The 20,435-nt window shown below is 39.3% G+C and overlaps 1 pseudogene; it reads left to right on the top strand.

Annotated features, from left to right (window-relative positions):
- Positions 1-1,420: 1,420 nt before the first annotated feature.
- LOC128578145 (histone-lysine N-methyltransferase SETDB2-like) lies at positions 1,421-19,258 on the top strand (annotated as a pseudogene).
- The last annotated feature ends 1,177 nt before the right edge of the window (positions 19,259-20,435 follow it).

The following is a 20,435-nucleotide window of genomic DNA, read 5'->3' as shown; positions in this document are numbered from 1 at the left end:
TTTTGGTCTTTTGAATATAAACCTAGTATGTTGAGCTCAGGAGTTCAAGACCAGCCTGAGAAAGAGCTAGACCCCATTTCTATTAAAAATAGAAAAATTAACTAAATGTTGTAATAGACACCAGCAGTCCCAGCTCCTGGGGAAGCTGAGGCATGAGGACTGCAAGAGAGTGAAGTTACTGTGAGCTATGATGACACCTCGGCATTTAATGCCAGGATGACAGAGTTAGAATCTATCTAAAAAAAAAAAAAAAGGAAAGAAAGAAAGAAAGAAAGAAAGAAAGAAAGAAAGAAAGAAAGAAAGAAAGAAAGAAAGAAAGAAAGAGAAAAGAAAAAGAAAACATTGATAGAATGTGTAAACTTTAGCCAGATTGATTAAGAAAGAAGACGAAAACCATGAACAATATTAAAAATAAAAAGTAGCCTGAACATGTGATGTAGAAATTAAACTGGTAATAAAAGGACATTATGAAAAAACTCATACAGCTCGGGGAAGTGGCTCATACCTGTAATCCTAGCACTCTGGGAGGCTGAGGTGGGTGGATCAGTTGAGTGCAGGAGCTATAGACCAGGCTGAGCAAGAGACGCCATCTCTACTAAAAATTGAAAAACTGAGGCAAGACGATCTCTTCAGCTCAAGAGCTTGAGGTTGCTGTAAGCTATGATGCCATAGAACTCTACTCAGGGTGCCAGAGTGAGAGTCTTCTGAAAAAAAAAAAAAAGATCTTCTGTTCTTCCAAAGGCATTATGGAAATTTTGAAAGGACAAGCCAAAAACTGAAGGAATATATTTTCAAATAAATGACAAAAGACTAGTATCCAAAATACATAAAGAGTTCCTAAAATAAGAAGAAAACAGACTGATAGAAAAACATGGGTGACAAATTTGCATAAGCCTTTCATAAAAGAAAGAGAAACACAGATGGCAAATAAGCCTATGAGACTATTGCTCAATCTGGGAATCAGAGAAATATAAATTTAAGCTTGATAGTATATTGAACGAAGTCAAGAGCACTGGTAGCCAATCAGGAGTTGGCATGCCAGGGCACTGCTGCGGTGCAAATGTTTTATACATTTGTGGACCAAAGATAGTTCGTTTTTATTTTTAAAAAGTTACTGTCAGTGATCTGATACAAGTATAAATATTCACTTGAAGATGCATGGACTTGTCATTTAATTGGACAATTAGTCATTTCTGAAAGTGTCTTCAACTACAGTTTCTAATTTGAAAATCAAAGTATCAAAGGATATTGAGGTTAGAATGATATAATGATGTATTTTGTCTGAGGACTGCAGTCTTCATAAAGACCACAATTGGACCACGATCTTTCCAATCATAGAGATTCATACCATTCTGTTCTCTGATAAACCTAATGTCAAGGTGTCTTATATTTATGAACACCAAAAGATGGAAGAAAAAATGATGATGCAATAACATTCTGGATGGAGCTAGAAGATGATGGAAAAATGGACTTCATATTTGAACAAGTGCAAAATGTGCTATGGTCACTGAAACAAAAGAATAAAGATGAGTCTTCTACAAATAAAGAATATATCCAAGCAATGATTCTAGTGAGTGAAGCAACTATAAGTAACAATTCAGCTTTGATAAAGGATCATATACCTGTGACTCAGAACAAACAGGAAAACCACCATCAAATACATTTCCTTCTACATCACATGAAAACTTTCCAAAGACTGTGCACTTCTATCTACAGAAAATGAAGAAATTCTTTCTCTGAAATATAAAGTTGTAGAGTTTAGAGGAAAGTTCCCTATTCTGTTCCATAAATCATAACCTTGTACATTGATGCATTTATTGGGTTCAGGGTACTGCTTCGATATACAATGTGAAATGCTTACATTGAACTAAGTTACACATCTATCACAATAATACTCATTTCTTAATAGTTTTGAAATGTACCATTGCATCATGCACTTTAGGTGATGTCTCGCCAAATACCCTCCCTCCACCCATATCCCCCCTCCCCTCTCGTTTCTCTCCTCTTCCCTTCTACTTTCTGGACAATAGTTAAGTTTTGCCAATTGTATGAGTGTGTAAGTGGTCATATACTAATTTCATAGTACTATTGAGTACATTGGATACTTTTTTTCCATTCTTGAGATACTTTTCTAAGAAGAATATGTACCAGCTCCATCTAGGTAAACATAAAAGATATGTAGTCTCCATCTTTTTTATGGGTGCATAGTATTGAATGGTGTACACATACCACAATTTGTTAATCCATTCATGTGTCGATGGACACTTTTCCTTTTTCCATGTCTTGGCTATTATGAATTGGGCTGCAATGAACATTCTGGTACAAATGTTTTTGTTGTAAAATAATTTTTGAGGGCGGTGCCTGTGGCTCAGTCAGTAAGGCGCCGGCCCCATATACCCAGGGTGGCAGGTTCAAACCTGGCCCCGGCCAAACTGCAACCAAAAAATAGCCGGGCGTTGTGGCGGGCGCCTGTAGTCCCAGCTACTCGGGAGGCTGAGGAAAGAGAATCACTTAAGCCCAGGAGTTGGAGGTTGCTGTGAGCTGTGTGAGGCCACGGCACTCTACCGAGGGCCATAAAGTGAGACTCTGTCTCTACAAAAAAAAAAAAAAAAATTAAAATAATTTTTGATTATCTGGGTATATACCTAGTAGAGGAATTGCAGGATCAAACGGTAGGTCTACTTTTACTTCCTTGAGTGTTCTCCAAACTTCTTTCCAAAAAGGTCATATTAGCTTGCATTCCCACCAGCAGTGTAGAAGCGTTCCCTTCTCTCTGCATCCACGCCAACATCTGTAGTTTTGAGATTTTCTGATGTGGGCTAATCTTACTGGAGTTAGATGATATCTCCAAGTGGTTTTAATTTGCATTTCTCTGATGATTAAAGATGATGAGCATTTTTTCATACGTTTGTAGGCTCTGCACCTGTCTTCATCAGAGAAGTTTCTCTTCAAGTCTCTTGCTCACATAGAAATGGGGTTATTTATTCTTTTCTTATTGATTAGATTGAGTTCTCTGTAGATTCTAGATATCAGGCCTTTGTCGGAAGCATAACCTGCCAAAAATTTTCTCCCATTCTGAACGTTGTCTGCTTGCCTTACTTACTGTGCTCTTGGCTATGCAAAAGCTTTTTAGTTTGATCAGATCCCAGTAATGTACTTTTGGTGTTGCTTCAATTGCCGAGGGAGACATCCTCATAAAATATTCTCCTAGGCCAATTTCTTCAAGTGTTTACCCTGCACTCTCTTCTAACATTTTTATCGTTTCATGTCTTAGTTTAAATCTTTTTCCAGTGAGAATCAATTTTTTTTTAATGGTGAAAGGTTGGGATCCAGTTTCAGTCTTCTACAGGGTGCCAGCCAGTTCACACAGCACCATTTGTTAAATAGGGAGTCTTTCCACCACTGAATATTTTTGATACGCTTGTCGAAGATCAAATGATGAAAAGTAGCTGGGTTCATCTCTTGGTTCTCTATTCTGTTCCATAAATCTGTCACTCTGTTTTTGTACTAGTACCATGCTGTTTTGATCACTATAGATTTATAGTATAGCCTGAAGTCTGGTAAGGTAATACCTCCTGATTTCTTCTTATTTCTGAGTAATGTATTTGAAATTTGAGTTTTTTTTTCTGATTCCACATAAAACGAAGTACTATTTTTTCAAGATCTTCAAAGTATAACAATGGTGCTATAATAGGGATTGCATTAAATCCTTAGATTTCTTTGGGTAGTATGGACATTTTAACAATGTTGATTCTTCCCAGCCATGAGCATTGTATGTTTTTCCATTTGTTAACTTCTTCAGCCATTTCTTTTCTCAGAGTTTCTTAGTTCTCCTTATAGAGACCCTTCGCGTCCTTTGTTAGGTAAATTTACAGATATTTCATCTAATTTGGCAATATTGTAAAAGGAATAGAGTCCTTCACTATATTTTCAGCTTGACTATTGTTGGCATATATAAAAGCTACTGACTTGTGAGTATTTATTTTGTATCCTGAGATGTTGCTGCATTCCTTGATCACTTCTAAGAGTTTTGAAGTTGATTCCCTGGGATTTTCAAGGTATAGAATCATATCGTCAGTGAAGAGTATGAGTTTGATCTCCTCTCACTCTATTTGGATACCTTTGATTGCCTTCTTTTGCCTGATTGTGATAGCTAAGACTTTCATTGCTATGCTAAATAGCAGTGGAGACAGTGGGCATCCTTGCCTCGTTCCTGATCTGAGTGGAAATGTTTTCAATTTTACACCATTCAATATGATATTGGCTATGGGTTTGCTGTAATGCCCTCTATTAGTTTAAGAAATGTCCCTCTGGGCGGCGCCTGTGGCTCAAAGGAGTAGGGTGCCAGCCCCATATGACGGAGGTGGTGGGTTCAAACCCAGCCCCTGCCAAAAACTGCAAAAAAAAAGAAAGAAAAGAAAAAAGAAAGAAAGAAAATAAATGTCCCTCTTATGTCTATTTTCTTAAACGTTCAATAATGAAAGGATGCTGGATATTATCAAAGGTTTTTTCTGCACCAATTGAGAGAATTATATGGTGTTCATTTTTTATTTTATTGTTGTGATGTATTATATTTATAGATTTACATAAATTGAACCAAACCTGTAACCCTGGAATAAAACCAACATGATCATGGTGTATAATTTTTTTTTATGTGTTGTTAAATTCTGTTTGCTAAGATCTTATTGAATATTTTTGCATCGATATTCATTAATGATATTGGTCTATAATTTTCTTTCTTTATTGGATCCTTTCCTGGTTTGTGTATCATGGTGATGTTTGCTTCATAGAATATGTTGGGAAGTATTCCTTGTTTTTCTACGCTTTGGAAAATGTTGCATAATATAGGTACTAGTTCCTCTTGAAAGGTTTGACAGAGTTCAGATGTGAAGCCATCTGGTCCTGGACTTTTTTATTATTATTATTATTTTATTATTATTATTATTATTTATTATTTATTTTATTTATTTTTTATTTTATTACATCATAGCTGTGTACATTAGTATGATCATGGGGCACCATACACTTGGTTCATAGACAGTTTGACACATTTTCATCACACTAGTTAATATAGCCTTCCTGGCATTTTCTTAGTTATTTTGTTACATTTACATTTACATTCCACATTTACTAAGATTCACATATACACTTGTAAGATGCACCGCAGGTGTAATCCCATTAATCCCCCTCCCTCGCCCTCCCTCCCCCCCTCCCTTTCCACCTTCTCCCTATTCTTAGGTTGTAACTGGGTTATACCTTTCATGTGAAGGTCCTAGATTAGTTTCATAATAAGGGTGAGTGCATTGGGTACTTTTTCTTCCATTCTTGAGACACTTTACTAAGAAGAATATGTTCCAGCTCCATCCATGTAAACATGAAAGAGGTAAAGTCTCCATCTTTCTTTAAGGCTGCATAGTATTCCATGGTGTACATACACCACAATTTATTAATCCATTCCTGGATCAATGGGCATTTGGGCTTATTCCATGACTTAGCAATTATGAATAGGGCTGCAATAAACATTCTGGTACAAATATCTTTATTAAGATTTGATTTTTGGTCTTCTGGGTATATACCCAGTAGAGGGATTACAGGATTGAATGGCAGAGCTATTTTTAGATCTCTAAGTGTTCTCCATATATATTTCCAAAAGGATTGTATTAATTTGCAATCCCACCAGCAGCGCAAAAGTGTTGGCTTTTCTCCACATCCATGCCAACATCTCTGGTCTTGGGATTTTGTGTCATAGGCTAGTCTCACTGGAGTTAGATGATATCTCAAATTAGCTTTGATTTTCATTTCTCTGATGATTAAAGATGATGAGCATTTTTTTCATATGTCTGAAGGCCGCATGCCTGTCTTCTTCAGAGAAGTTTCTCTTCAAGTCTCTTGCCCAGCCTGCGATGGGATCCCTTGTTCTCTTCTTGCTAATGTGTATGAGTTCTCTGTGGATTCTGGTTATTAAACCTTTGTCGGAGACATAACCTGCAAATATCTTCTCCCATTCTGAGGGCTGCCTGCCTGATTTACTTACTCTGTTCTTGGCTGTGCAGAAGCTTTTTAGTTTGATCAAGTCACAGTAGTGTATTTTTGAAGCTGCTTCAATTGCCCTGGGGGTCCTTCTCATAAAAAACTCACACGACCCAATTTCTTCAAGAGTTTTCCCTGAACTCTCCTCTAGTATTTTTAGTTTCATGTCTTAGGTTTAAATCCCTAATCCAGTGAGAGTCTATCTTGGTTAATGGTGAAAGGTGTGGGTCCAGTTTCAGTCTTCTACAGGTTGCCAGCCAGTTCACCCAGCACCATTTGTTAAATAGGGAATCTTTTCCCCATTGAATGTTTTTAATTGGCTTGTCAAAGATTAAATAATCGTAAGTAGCTGGATTCATCTCTTGGTTCTCTATTCTGCTCCAGACATCTACTTCTCTGTTTTTATGCCAGTACCATGTTGTTTTGATCACTATCGATTTGTAGTATAGTCTGAGGTCTGGTAGCATGCTTCCTCCTGCTTTGTTTTTATTTTTGAGTAATGTCTTGGCTATTCAAGGTTTTTTCTGATTCCATATAAAATGAAGTAGTGTTTTTTCAAGATGTTTAAGGTATGACAGTGGAGCTTTAGTGGGGACTGCATTAAAATTATATATTGCTTTGCGTAGTATGGACATTTTAACAATGTTGATTCTTCCCAGCCAAGAGCATGGTATATTTTTCCATTTGTAAACATTTTCAGCTATCTCTTTTCTTAAAGTTCCATAGTTCTCTTTATATAGAACTTTCACGTCCTTTGTTAGATAAACTCCCAAATATTTCATCTTCTTTGGCACTTTTGTGAATGGGATAGAGTCCTTAATTGTTTTTTCAACTTGACTATTGTTGGTATATATAAAGGCTACTGATTTATGAATGTTGATTTTGTAACCTGAGACGATGCTGTATTCCTTGATCACTTCTAAGAGTTTTGTAGTAGAGTCCCTAGTGTTTTCCAGATATACGATCATATCATCTGCGAAGAGCGAAAGTTTGATCTCTTCTGACCCTATGTGGATACCCTGGATCGCCTTTTCTTCCCTAATTGTGGTGGCTAAAATTTCCATTACAATGTTAAAAAGCAATGGAGACAATGGGCAGCCTTGTCTGGTTCCTGATCTGAGTGGAAATGATTCCAATTTAACTCCATTCAATATGATATTGGCTGTGGGTTTGCTGTAGATGGCCTCTATCATTTTAAGAAATGTCCCTTCTATACCAATTTTCTTAAGTGTTCTGATCATGAAGGGATGTTAGATGTTATCAAAAGCTTTTTCTGCATCGATTGAGAGAATAATATCGTCTTTGTTTTTTAATTTGTTTATGTTCTGAATTACATTTATAGATTTACGTATATTGAACCAGCCTTGAGACCCTGGGATAAAACTGACTTCATCATGATGTATGATTTGTTTGATATATTGCTGGATTCTATTTGTTAGGATCTTGTTGAATATTTTTGCATCTGTATTCATTAGTGATATTGGTCTATAATTTTCTTTTCTTGTTGGGTCTTTTCCTGGTTTGGGGATCAGGGTAATGTTTGCTTCATAGAACATGTTGGGCAGTCTTCCTTCTTTTTCTACCTTTTGGAACAGGTTGAGTAATATAGGTACTAATTCCTCTTTAAAGGTTTGGTAGAATTCTGACATAAAACCATCTGGTCCCGGGCTTTTCTTTTTAGGGAGATTTTGTATGTTTGATGTTATTTCTGAACTTTATATGGGCCTGTTGAACATTTCCACTTGATTCTGGTTAAGTCTTGGAAAGTGACGTGCTTCCAAGTAATGGTCAATTTCCTTCAGATTTTCATATTTCTGAGAGTAAAGATTCTTGTAATATTCATTAAGAATTTTTTTGGATTTCTGAGGAGTCTTTTGTTATTTTGTTTTTGTCATTTCTGATTGATGAGATTAGAGATTTTACTCTTTTTTTGCTGATTAGGTTGGCCAAAGGTTTATCTGTTTTCTTGACCTTTACAAAAAAACAGCTTTTTCATTTATTGATCTGTTGTATTATTCTTTTGTTTTCAATTTCATTTAGTTCTGCTCTGATTTTGGTTATTTCTTTTCTTCTACTGGATTTGGGCTTGGAGTGTTCTTCCATTTTCAGTTGCTTGAAATGTCCCATTAAGTTGCTTACTTCTTCTCTTTTCGTTCTCTCGAGGAAGACTTGCCGTGCTATAAATTTCCCTCTTAGAAATGCCTTTGCAGTGTCCCAGAGGTTCTAATAGTTCGTGTCTTCATTGTCGTTTTGTTTTAAAAATTTGGCAATTTCCTTCTTGATCTCATCTCTGACCCAGCTATCATTCAGCATAAGGTTATTTAACTTCCATGTTTTTGTATGACTATGCAGATTCCTGTCTTTACTCAGCTCAAGTTTTATTCCATGATGGTCTGAGAAGATGCATGGAATAATTTATATTCCTTGAAATTTACTGAGGTTAGACTTGTGAACTAAGATGTGATCGATTTTGGAGTAAGTTCCGTGGGCTGATGAGAAGTATGCATATTCAGTTTTGTTAGGATGAAATGTTCTGTAGATGTCTGCTAAATCTAAATGCTGGATGGTTAGATTTAAATCCAGAATTTCTTTACTTAGCTTTTTGTTGGAGGATCGATCCATCACTGCCAAAGGAGTGTTAAAATCTCCGATTATTATGGAGTTGGAGAAATCAAGTTGCTCATGTCTGTTAGAGTTTCTCTTATAAATTGAGGTGCAATCATGTTGGGTGCATAGATATTAATAATTGAAATCTCATCATATTGAGTCTTACCCTTAACAAATATGAAGTGACCATTCTTGTCCTTCCATACTTTTGTTGGTTTAAAGCCTATTATATCCGCAAATAAAATTGCAACACCTGCTTTTTTCTGGTTACTGTTTGCCTGAAATATGGATGACCATCCTTTCACCCTGAGTCTGTATTTGTCTTTTAAGTTAAGATGTGACTCTTGTATGCAACAAATATCTGGCCTGAGTTTTTATATCCAGTCAGCTAACCTATGTCTCTTTAGAGGGCAGTTTAAGCCATTCATATTAATGGAGAGTATTGATAAGTTTGGTGAAATTTTCGGTATCGAGTTTTTCAAAAGTCCAGTGGAAATTTTTAATCCTTTCACAATTGTGGAAGTTGGAGTTTGATCAGAAAAGTTTCTGAGTGAGTTTAATTTTGTAGTAGAGGATTGGGTTGGTCATTATGGAGGATAAGTCTGAGAATATCCTGAAGAGCTGGTTTGGTTATGGCAAATTTTTTCAGCATATGAATGTCATTAAAGTTTTTAATTTCTCCATCGTAAATGAAACTCAGTTTAGCTGGATACAAGATCCGGGGTTGAATATTATTTTGCTTTAGGAGATTAAACATCGATGACCACCCTCTTCTGGCTTGAAAACTTTCAGCAGTGGAATCTGCAGTCATTCTAATGTTCTTCCGTTTGAAGGTAATAGTTTTCTTTCGCCTGCCGCTTTGAGAATTTTCTCCTTCATATTAACTTTAGTGAAGTTAATTATGATATGCCTGGGGGATTTCTTATTGGGGTTGAATCGTGCTGGGGTTCTGAAGCTATCTGCTATCTGAATTTCAGGTTCTCTAGGCATGTCTGGAAAATTCTCTTTCATAATTTCATGCAGAAGGGCCTCTGTGGCCAGTGAGGCCACTTCATCGGTTTCAGGAATTCCTATGAGTTGGATATTTGCCTTCTTTGAGTTATCCCAGAGCTCTCTGAGAGAATCATCCATTTTTGCTCTCCATTTCTCTTCCTCTTTGAGAGTTTGGGAGCATTCAAAGGCTTTATCTTCAATGTCAGAAATCCTTTCTTCTGCTTGGTCCATCTGTTGCTAAGGGATTCTACTGTATTTTTCATATCTTTGAGGGCTGCAAATTCTTGCTTCAGTGTGTCTAAGTCTTTGGTGGTTTTGTCTTTAAATTTGTTAAATTCTTGAGACAGCTTTTGAATTTCTCCTCGAATTCCTAGTTCCATTTTGTTAATCTTGTTTGCCATCCAAATTCTGAATTCGATTTCTAATATCTCAGCCAGTTGTTTGTGAACGGGATATTCAATTACATCTGCCATATCTTTCCCTGGTGGGGTTGATCTATTCTGGTTATTCATGTTACCAGAGTTTTTCTGCTGATTCCACCCCATGATTGTTTTACTCCCTTTGATTTCTCCCCTGGTGCTTTGTCGAGGACCCATACAGTGCTATGGCCTGAGAAACTGGGCCTTGTTTGTTGTAGAGGGGCTAAGTGGTTCTGTCTTGTTTTCAGATGGTTTCTATTTGACCCTAGTGAAACAGTTACTCTGGGTTGAAGTCTCAGCTGTGGAGAAATACCAGCAATTAAGTCCCCCACCCACCACAGGGAATAAATGGAAAAGGAAAATCAAACCTTCTTACAACCACACACCCAGGGCACCACCTGGATAGTCCCCAGGTGAGTGGCTCAGTTCAAAATGTCCAAATCAATTGTCTCAGTCAGCAGCTGTATCGGGTGGGAGAGTTCAAGAGGTCCCTGGGAACTGGATCACAGGGGCCTGGGATTGCTCTAAAAATGGCTTGCTCCAGTGCTGTGTGGAGTCAGGAGTAGCCACCCAGTAAATAGATCAGTCTGGGAAGGTTGATGCCTCCTTCACCACCTTGCAGCTCTGTCATACCCAGTCACTGCTAGCCCCACAGGGGTGTGACCCAGTCAGTTGTCTGCAGTAAGCAGATACTCCAGAGGTTTTCACCTGCCTAAGTCACAGGGTAGTCTGTGTCTGCTCGTCTAGGCCGCTGCTCTCTGTCTTTATCCAGCAGGGGGTGGTGTGGCCTGTCAACCTCGGGCACTTGATGAAGGCTGGAGGGGTTCACTCAGTTGCAGCCCCACCTTTAGTTTATGTTACTGGGTGAACAGAACAACCCTGTGGGAGTTTGTTTCTGACCCTGCTAAATTACTCTGCAGAGGAGAGGCTGATTTGAGTTCCCAGAACCTGTGCCTCAGGCTTTGTCTTTACTCCTGTAGGTTTGTATTTGCAGCACGATTAGATGTCAGCTGTAGCCTCTTGGCCTCCTTTGTCTATAGGCTGGTGATCCCCTGAGGGCCAGGTGCGTCTTAGGCTCAGTAAAGTAGTCCTCTGCATCAGCCCCACCCTGGGAATTTCCTGGCTCTGTGGGTGTGTTTTCTAGTCCCCATGTTCCACCCAGGTCAGTACCACCTCAGGCAAAACCTTTACTCACAGGGCCTGTGTTTCAGTCCCAGGTCTGCTTCATGGTGGTTGCCATCTGAGAAGATGCTCAGCCTCATCTGGTTGCCCAGGGAGACAGGAGGAGTGGCTATGGGATATCTGGGGGTGGGCCTTGTTATTGCTGAAGACGGCTGTTGCTCTGCACCTTGGGGCACCACCACTCCAATGTGATTCCCTCTTAGCCAACCATCGTCTTCTCACTCCTGTGCTGCAGAATCAGCACTGGCCATCTGCAGTCCAGGTCCTGTCTACACCTTTAGAGAGTTCACCCAAGAATCTGGACTCCTGGGAGGGCAGGTCTCCAGATCACAGAGTGAGAGTGGAGGGGAGTGCTGGGAGCTCAGAGAAGCAGGTCATAACACCAAGCTCACTGAGACCAAATGAGAAAATAAACAGATACAAAGGTTACCAGGCACACGGACCCATAGATACAGAAACATATGAAAACACATAGACATACAGACAACACCCACGACAACAGCAATATAAAAACAACTGCAATAAAAATAGTGATAATCGTAAAATAATTGAAAGAAAAAAGAGAGAAAAAAGTGGTGTTAGTAGAAATGTTAAAAGAGACGAAAAAAGAAATTAAAAGTAGAAAACATAGAAATAAAAAATATAGTTATATAAAAAGTAATAATAAAAAATTATCGAAAGCTCCTCCAAGAAAATCGTGAGGAAAAAACAGAACAAAACAAAACAAAACAAAAAGGCACCAACTACAAAAATATTCTTGCGTGTAGAAATATACCTATATACAGCTATATGTCTGCTGTAGGGATCAACTTTCGTAGGAATATATTCATACTGCAATATACTTTCTGGACACCAGCTGGCGCTGTGAGTGGTTCAGAGGCTTATACCTGATTTACAGTTTAGGCTGTTACCATGGTAACCACCTTCCATGGCCGATTGCCATTTTGGAATTTCTGTAAAAGTTTGAGTTTGTTGCCTAAGAATTGTGTAACCTTGGCTGTTCTTTTCCAGACAGCACTTGCGACCGACCTTCCCACTCAGTGCAGGTGCCCATGCTTCTTAAGTCTTTCCACTCTGTTCCCAGGTTCTCCTACAAACTGGCGACTGCAATGGGCTGTGGGGAGAGTGGTTCTGGGTTTGCGCAGTTGCTGGCGGGTTTGCGGCTTTAGCGGCTGTAGCTGATTCCTGGGGCTGAAACCGGGTCTGCGGCTTCAGCGGCTGTAGCCCATTCCCGTGATTGGAGCGTCCAGGGACCTTATTCTGAGTTTTATGGTTCAGAGTTTCCCTTTTGGATTGGCACTCGCCAGTTTTCTGCGCAGCCTGAACCGCCAGTCCCCTCCAACACCTGGGGGAAAGGTGCCCGCCATTTTGGGTTGTTTAAAATGTCTGTTTCCCAGGTGGGATCCTTTCCCTTCAATTGTCCAACAGGTTGTCCAGCTCCCAGTGGTTTTGAGTGGCTCTCCTTTAGGATGCCTCCATCAGCTCAGGAATAAATATTTGTCAATTGGGTTTTTTCGGCATTTACAAGATGCTGACCTCTGTAGGGGAGGGGCCTGCTGACCAGCACGGCCGAGCAGGGAAGAATCTCTACAACAGAGTCTGTGGTTTTAAATTACCCCTCATATATAGCAATCCGCCAGTTCGCTGAACGTCTCCAGCTGTCTGTCCACTCCAATAATCCACACACAGGGAAGGTCCAGACCCCCTTTCCTCTCACCTGATAGCTTTGGAGAGGTGGGCTACACGTCCGTCCTGTCCGCCATTATGCTTCGCCCCCCATTATACCTGGAATTTTCTTTTTTGGGAGATTTCATATTGTTAATGCTATTTCAGTGATTGAGGTAGGTCTATTCAAGATTTCTAATTCTTTATGGTTGACTCTAGGAAGGTGGCGTGCTTCTAGGTATTGGTTCATTTCATTCAGATTTACATATTCCTGCAAATAGACATTCTTGTAGTAATCATTGAGGATTTTTTGAATTTCTGAAGTGTCTGTTGTTATTTGTGCTTTATTGATTCTGATAAGCGATATTAGAGATTTTAGTTTTTTGTTTCTGGTTAGGTTGGCCAAAGGTTTACCAATTTTATTAATCTTTTCAAAAAAAATCTTTTTGTTTTGTTTCTCTTCTGAATGATTGTTTTCAATTTCATTTAATTCTGCCTTAATTTTGGTTATTTCTTTTCTTCTGCTAGGTTTGGGGTTGCAATATTCTTCCTTTTCCAGTTGCTTGAGATGATCCTATAAGTTGTTGGCTTCCTCTCTTTCTGTTTTCCTGATGAAGGCTTCCAATGCTATAAATTTCCCTGTTAGGACTGCCTTTGCAGTATCCCACAGGTTCTGATAATTTGTACCTATGTTGTCATTTTGTTCCAAAAATTTGGTCATTTCCTTCTGAATCTCGTCTTTGACCCAGACATCATTCAGCCTAAGATTATTTAGTTTCCATGACTTTTTTTGATTATGCAGATTTCTGTTGATATTGAGTTCTAATTTTATTCCATAGTGGTCCAAGAAGAAACAAGGAATAATTGCTACACTTTCAAATTTGCTGAGTTTAGCCTTGTGTCCTAGGATATGATCTATTTTGGAGGATGACCTGTGGGCTGATGGGAAAAATGTATATTCAGTTTTGTTAGGGTGAAGTTTTCTGTAAAAGTCTGTAAAGTACATTTGTTGTAGGATCTGGTTTAAGTCTAATATTCCTTTGTTTAGTTTCTTCTTGGTGGATCTATCCAAAACTGTCAAAGGGGTGTTAAAATCCCCAACTGTTTTAGTGCAGGAAGATATCAAGATGTTCATATTCATTAGTGTCTGTTTTATGAATTGAGGAGCATTCTGGTGGGGTTCCTAAATGTTAATTATTGAAATCTCTTCATATTGGGTGTTTCTCTTCACAAATATGTAGTGACCATCCTTATCTTTCTTTTTCTTTGCTGGTGTGTAGCCAACTGCATCTGCAACTAAATTTGTAACTCCTGCTTTTTTCTGGTTTCCTTTTGCCTGTATTATACACGTCCATCCCTTCACCCTGAGACTTTTTTTATCTATTAAGGTAAGATGAGATTCTTGTATACAGCAGATATCTGGTCTGAGTTTATGTATCCAGTCAGCCAGCCTGTGCCTCTTTAGAGGACAATTTAAACCATTCACATTAATTGAGAGAATTGATAAGCCTGCTTGTGTTTTGGGTGTCATGATTTTTGGATGTTCAGTGGATATTTTTAATCCTTTCACCACTTTGGAAGTTGGGTTTTGGTCAAAAATTTCTGGGTGAGTTTACTTTGGAGGTAGAGCATTGCAGTGGTCGTTGTGGAGTGTGAGTCTGAGAATATCCTGGAGAGCTGGTTTACTTAAGGCAAATTTCTTCAACATGTGTATGTCATGAAAGCATTTGATTTTTACATTAAGATTGAAACTCAATTTAGCTGGATACAGGATCCTGGGCTTGAAGTTGTTTTTCTTAAGGAGATTGAAGGTCAATGACCATCCTCTTCTGGGTTGAAAAGTTTTGGCTGAGAGATATGCAGTCATTCTGATATTTCTCCCTTTGTAGGTGATGCTTTCCTTATATCTGGCTGCTTGCAGAATTTTCTCCTTTGTCGTAACTTTGGCAAAGTTAATCACAATGTGTCTAGGAGGTGCTTCATATGGATTGCATCTTGCTGAAGTTCTGCAACTGTCTACTAATTGAAGTTTCATATCTCTTTCAATTCTTGAGAAATTCTCCTCCAAAATATCTTGCAGTAGAGCTTCTATACCTTTAGGACCATCCTCTTCTCCTTCAGGAATTCCTATAGGACTAATGTTTGATCTTTTGGAGTGATCCTACAGCTCTCACAGGGAATGATCAGTTTTTGCTTTCCATTTGCCTCTTTGAGCATTTGGGAATGTTCAAAACCTTTGTATTCACTTTCAGAGATCCTTCCTTCTGCCTAGTTAACTCTATCACTGAGAGATTCTACTGTATTTTGGAGCTCCTCAGCTAACTTTTTCCTTTCCTTGACCTCTGCTATCTCTTTTCTCATTATGTCAATATCTTTGGTGACTTGGGCTTTGAAATCATTAATTTCTTGAGACAAGTTTAGAACTACTCTTTGGGATTCAATTTCTATCTTTTCTTCCATTGTATTTATCGTATTTCCCATCTTTATTCTGAATTCAATTTCTGAAATTTCTGCCATTTGTCTATGCATGGCATCTTCAGTTGCATCTCCTTTGTCATTTCTTGGGGGTTTTGATCTACTCTGGTTACTCATGTTGCCAGAGGTTTTCTGTTGGGTCCCTACCATGTTTATTTTCCACCATTTGGTTATTAGAACTGGTAGGGTGAGATTGAATTGAAGTTTCCAGGTAGTAGATATAGCCACTTACCAAAGCACTAGGCTTTGTAATTGTGGCTTATCTCCTACAACCTTACAAAGTCCTATTTCAGAGGCTCTGAGTACCTACTTGGTGAGATAGTGCAAGCTAGCTCTGTTTTGATATCATCCAACCTCTATCCTATCCTAAGAAACCACAGTATTAGGTTTAAATCTCAACTGTGAAGAGATACAAAAAGCTGCAGTACCCAGCCCCCACCCTTCAGTTCTTTTCTGCTATAGAACTTTGAAGGTCAACCTCACAATGTCCCTGAGTCGACAGCCCCAGACATGGGTTCCAATTAAACTTTCTCAGCCAGTGCAAACCCTGCTCAACAAAGAAGGATTCAAGAGTCTCTAACAGCACAATTTGAGCCATGGATCCACACTCACACCTGCCATACTCAGTCCACACTTCTCTGCTCACAGGCTGAGTTTGAGCCTGGGACCATGCCCCACCCACTGGTCTCAGTCCACACCCAGGTAGCCTCTGTTTGCCAGACCAGTTGGAGACAGGGGACCATGCCCTTGCCTGCCATTCTCAGTCCACTGCCTGGCAAGCCTCTGTTCACAGGCTCTGTTAGAGTCAGGGTGCCGCAATCCCTGAGGTCTCAGACCTCACCTGATAAGTCTCTGCTCACCAGCCCCATTGGAGACAGGGCACCATGCCCTAGCCTTCATGTCTTGGTTCTCAACAAGTAAGCCACTGCTTGAGGGTTCTATTGGAATCAGGGGACCACACCCATCCTTTCTGGTCTCAGTCCTTGCCTAGCAAAACTTTGCTTGCAGGCCCAGCTGATGCTGGGGACCAGCCCTGTCTGCTAAGCTCAGTCCACATGGGGAAATGACTCTCCCAATTTGGGTGCCCTCAGAGCTGAGTGTTTTGCACCCCATCCCGCCAGACACAGCCTAAACTGAGGGTCAACACCATCACTGGCCAGGCATAGCCATAACCAGGTGACTACTCCTCCTCCCGCCGAGTGTCCCTTTCTTCTCACACCCTCTTTCTTCCCCATTAGTCAGATTCTGTCCTGATGGTTGGTGGTCCACACTACGCCCAGATCTCTCAGGAAAAAGACCAAACACTCTATACGTGGCAGGGGGCAGAACTTCAGACTGCCATGTGAGGGAGAAAGGGTGGACTGGGAGTTTGGACTTGTAGGAGAAAATATCTGTTCAATTTTATGCCTGGTGGGTTGGTGTCTAGGTTCATAAGTGGGACCTTCCTGGAGTTTAGCGGCTCTCTCCAGCATGGTAAAATGAGAGATCTTTTGTTCTCTGATCCTTTGCAGATAGCCTGCAGCAGGCTTCCTGCTTGGGGGAGTGGTCTCCCATCCTCTAGGCTTTGTATCTGTAACTTGTTTTCTTGAATGTTCTTCCTTGGAGTTACACCTTGCCGAACTTCTTTCTTGGCTCAGCTCCCCACCTTTAGCTTCATAGAGTCCTATTCCATCCAGTTTTTCTCCCTCTGCTCAGGAGCCTCTGCTGAGGTTTTCTACTAGTTGACCATCTTACCAGAACTTGAAAAGAATCATCTTTGAATTTATCTTACCAAATGAATGCCTGCTCTGGTGCCTGTCTAATGAAAGTGCCACTAACCTTCAAGGAAGCAAAAACGCTGAAGCTACTAATTAAATGTCACTCCCAGAGATGACATGAAAAAACAAATTCTCATTCTTTAGCACTCCACTTGACTCAGAACTACCCAAAGCAAGACAAAATTGTTTCTGATGTGGACATTAGCAATGGAGTGGAATCTATACCCATTCTTTTTTCTGATGAAATTGATAGTAGAAAGCTTCCACAGTTTAAGTACAGAAAGAACATGTGGCCATGTGCATACCATCTAAATGGCTTCTCCTTCTTACTGATTCATGTGACTTTTCTGAGGGCTGCATTGACATAGCAAAGTGTGCATGTCTTCAACTAACAACAGGCAATGCTAAAACTTCTCCATGCTCAAGTAATAAAGTACCTACTGCATATAAACACAAAACACTACAAAGATAAGTGCCTACTGGTATTTATGAATGCAGTCTGTTGTGCAAATGCAATCAAATATTGTGTCAAAACCAAGTTGTCAAACATCATCCTGAAGTGAAACTACAGGTGTTCAAAACTGAGAAAAAGAGCTGAGAGGTACACTGCCTGGATGAAATTGACCGAGAGACATTTGTTTGTATCTATTCAGGAAGACTACGAATAAGAGCTAACACTGAGAAATCCAATGCTATTGATGATAATGGGAAAGAAAAGAATACTATGAAAAATACATTTTCAAAAAAGAGGAAAATAGAAGTTGTGTGTTCAGATTCTGAGGTTGAAATTAACCCATTAGAACTAGAAACACATCCTAGAAATGCTGGAACTGAGGACTGACCACCAAAGTTCAGTAGCAATTCCAAAGAGCCTGTCACAGCAATGAAGTATAACAATATTTCTAGAATTGAGTATCATTCAGTTATTAACAAATTCTAAATCCAGGACAGAAATTTTCAATGCAATGGGAAAAAGATGCAGTTTGTTTCCTTGGAGTCTGTCACCTCAGAAAATAATGATAGATTTCAACCCACCTGGGAATGTCTGAGCTCTAAAGCCAAGAGAGTACAAAGGGACTCAAGTTCAAACCAAGTTGAAGATTCTGAAGACAGTGTACTGTTTCAATCAAACGTGAGAAATGTAATTAGACATGGAGAAGAAACTCCACCAGGGGGCAGATTTAACCATGCAACCATGTTGGATTATCAAAATGTGAAAAAGGAATTTAAGATTCCAATATAAAATCCCCAAGAGGAACAATCTTCAGCATACCAAAAACAGCAGATCTTTTGTGATGAAGAGTTGCCAAAGGAAACTAAAAACACTTCATCTGATTCTCTAAGAAAGTTCAGTAAAGAGAATGTGTTTTTACTGGATGCCACAAAAGAAGGAAATGTGGGCCACTTCCTTATTCATAGTTGTTGCCAAAATCTCTTCCTACAGAATGTGTAGAGGATTAAAAATCATACTTTCTAAAATAGCCACCAATCTGAGGAATTGCAGAGAATGAGAGGATTTCCTGGCATTCTTAGAAATCTCTTGTGACTTGGAAGGAAAGCCACCAACTCAGTAATCCCAGAGCAAAGTTCAGTCCTGTAGTAGTAAGGCTAATGTTAAACATTAAGCATTTTATGGCAGTTCCTTGAGGTATTAGTGGAGAAAAATTGCATGTAGTCTTTTTGGAGATAATTTCCTTAAGTACATACTCTCTTGGCACCTTTGGAGATCATTTCCTTGAGTACATACTCTCTTGGCACCTATGAGATCATTTCCCTGAGCACACAGCCCATATATGTCTTTGGTTAGTAAACTTTCTGCCCATTATGTATCTTCTCAAAAAAAAAGGAGTCTGCAAGAAGTGCTGGGTGCTTGCCCTACACCTATGGGAAGCCCAACTCTTGCAGATTATACTCCCAATTGGTGTCCTGAGTGATCATTTATGTGCTTGTGACTAGAACATTTTTGTAGAAACACACAACTGGAATTTTCCATTGATAGCATTCTTCATCAACAGGTACATGAAAGCAAAAACAGAACTAACATCGGATTATGGTTATGAATCTGGAACTGTGCCTGAGAAGGAAATCCTCTGCTAATGTGGGGTTAATAACTGTAGAAAAATATTGTAAATATGCAGCTAATACTTGTTGATGAAGTTACTTTTTAGGCTGAGATTAGAACATTGGAAAATAATCTTCAGTCACTAGTGGAAGTAATTTAGGTTTAGATCCATCAAGGTAATTCTTCTCAGCTTTCCCTTGCTAGGGGGACTCCTATTTTGTTATTAATTTTATAGATGTGACTTAAAAATGCTAGTAACAAAAGGGGCATTTATATATGCATAGGGTATCTCTTGTTCTTCCCCCTGTTTAACTTTACATGAGTAGGAAGAAAATATATATTTTATGTGAAACACTACTGTACAATTTATAATTTATTTGTAAACTATATATTAGGTGATAACAAATGTCATACCAGAACTCAATATATATATGTGTGTGTGTATCTCTGAAGAAAATTTAAAAGTCTGACAATATTAATATGAAACAGGAAATGGAGCAACTGGAATGCTTGTATATTGCTCATGGCAGTGCATATTTATACATGTACAACTATTATGGAAATAAATTAGCATTATAGAGTAAAGTTAAAAACGAGCATACCTTCAGTTTCACTTCTGTGAATAAACACTAGGGCAATTTTTCAACCTATTTTTTTTTTTTTATCTCACAGTACACTTGAACCTATAGTTAAACTTCCACAGCACACTTAAATTATGTTGATTTAAAAAAAAATAAAGCCAGGTGCATTGGAGCACTCCAGTATTCCTAGCACTCAGGGAGACCAAGGCAGGTGGATTACCTGAGCTCACAGGTTTGAGACTAGCCTGAGCATGAGCAAGACCCCATCTTTACTAAAAAAAAAATAGAAATATTAGCCAGCAGAGGGAGACAAGATGGCGGACTGAAGCCAGCTTTCAACAGAGGCTCCCATCCAGAAGGAGAGTTAAGGGACAGGAATTTAGTAAGTATCCTGGTGGACTTGAGCCTCACCAAGAGAGAAGGTTGAAGAACGCACATCAACACCGCTGAGGCAAGCTGTGATCACAAGGACGCAAACAAAAGGTACAAAATCCACCACCAAGCGGACGGGAGTCCCCCTCCCCCATGAGACCGGCTCAAGAGCCCCACAATTGAACAAGCGGGCAGAAATTAAAGGCCCTCCCACTACACTCCAGGGAGAGACCTTCTAAAAACTGGACCTACCTCCCCTACTGGGGTGCCGTGGTGTTCTCCTGCCGGGCAT

Source organism: Nycticebus coucang, chromosome X, assembly GCF_027406575.1.
Source record: "Nycticebus coucang isolate mNycCou1 chromosome X, mNycCou1.pri, whole genome shotgun sequence".
Lineage (NCBI taxonomy): Eukaryota > Metazoa > Chordata > Mammalia > Primates > Lorisidae > Nycticebus > Nycticebus coucang.
This window is presented reverse-complemented; position numbering and strand designations above follow the sequence as displayed.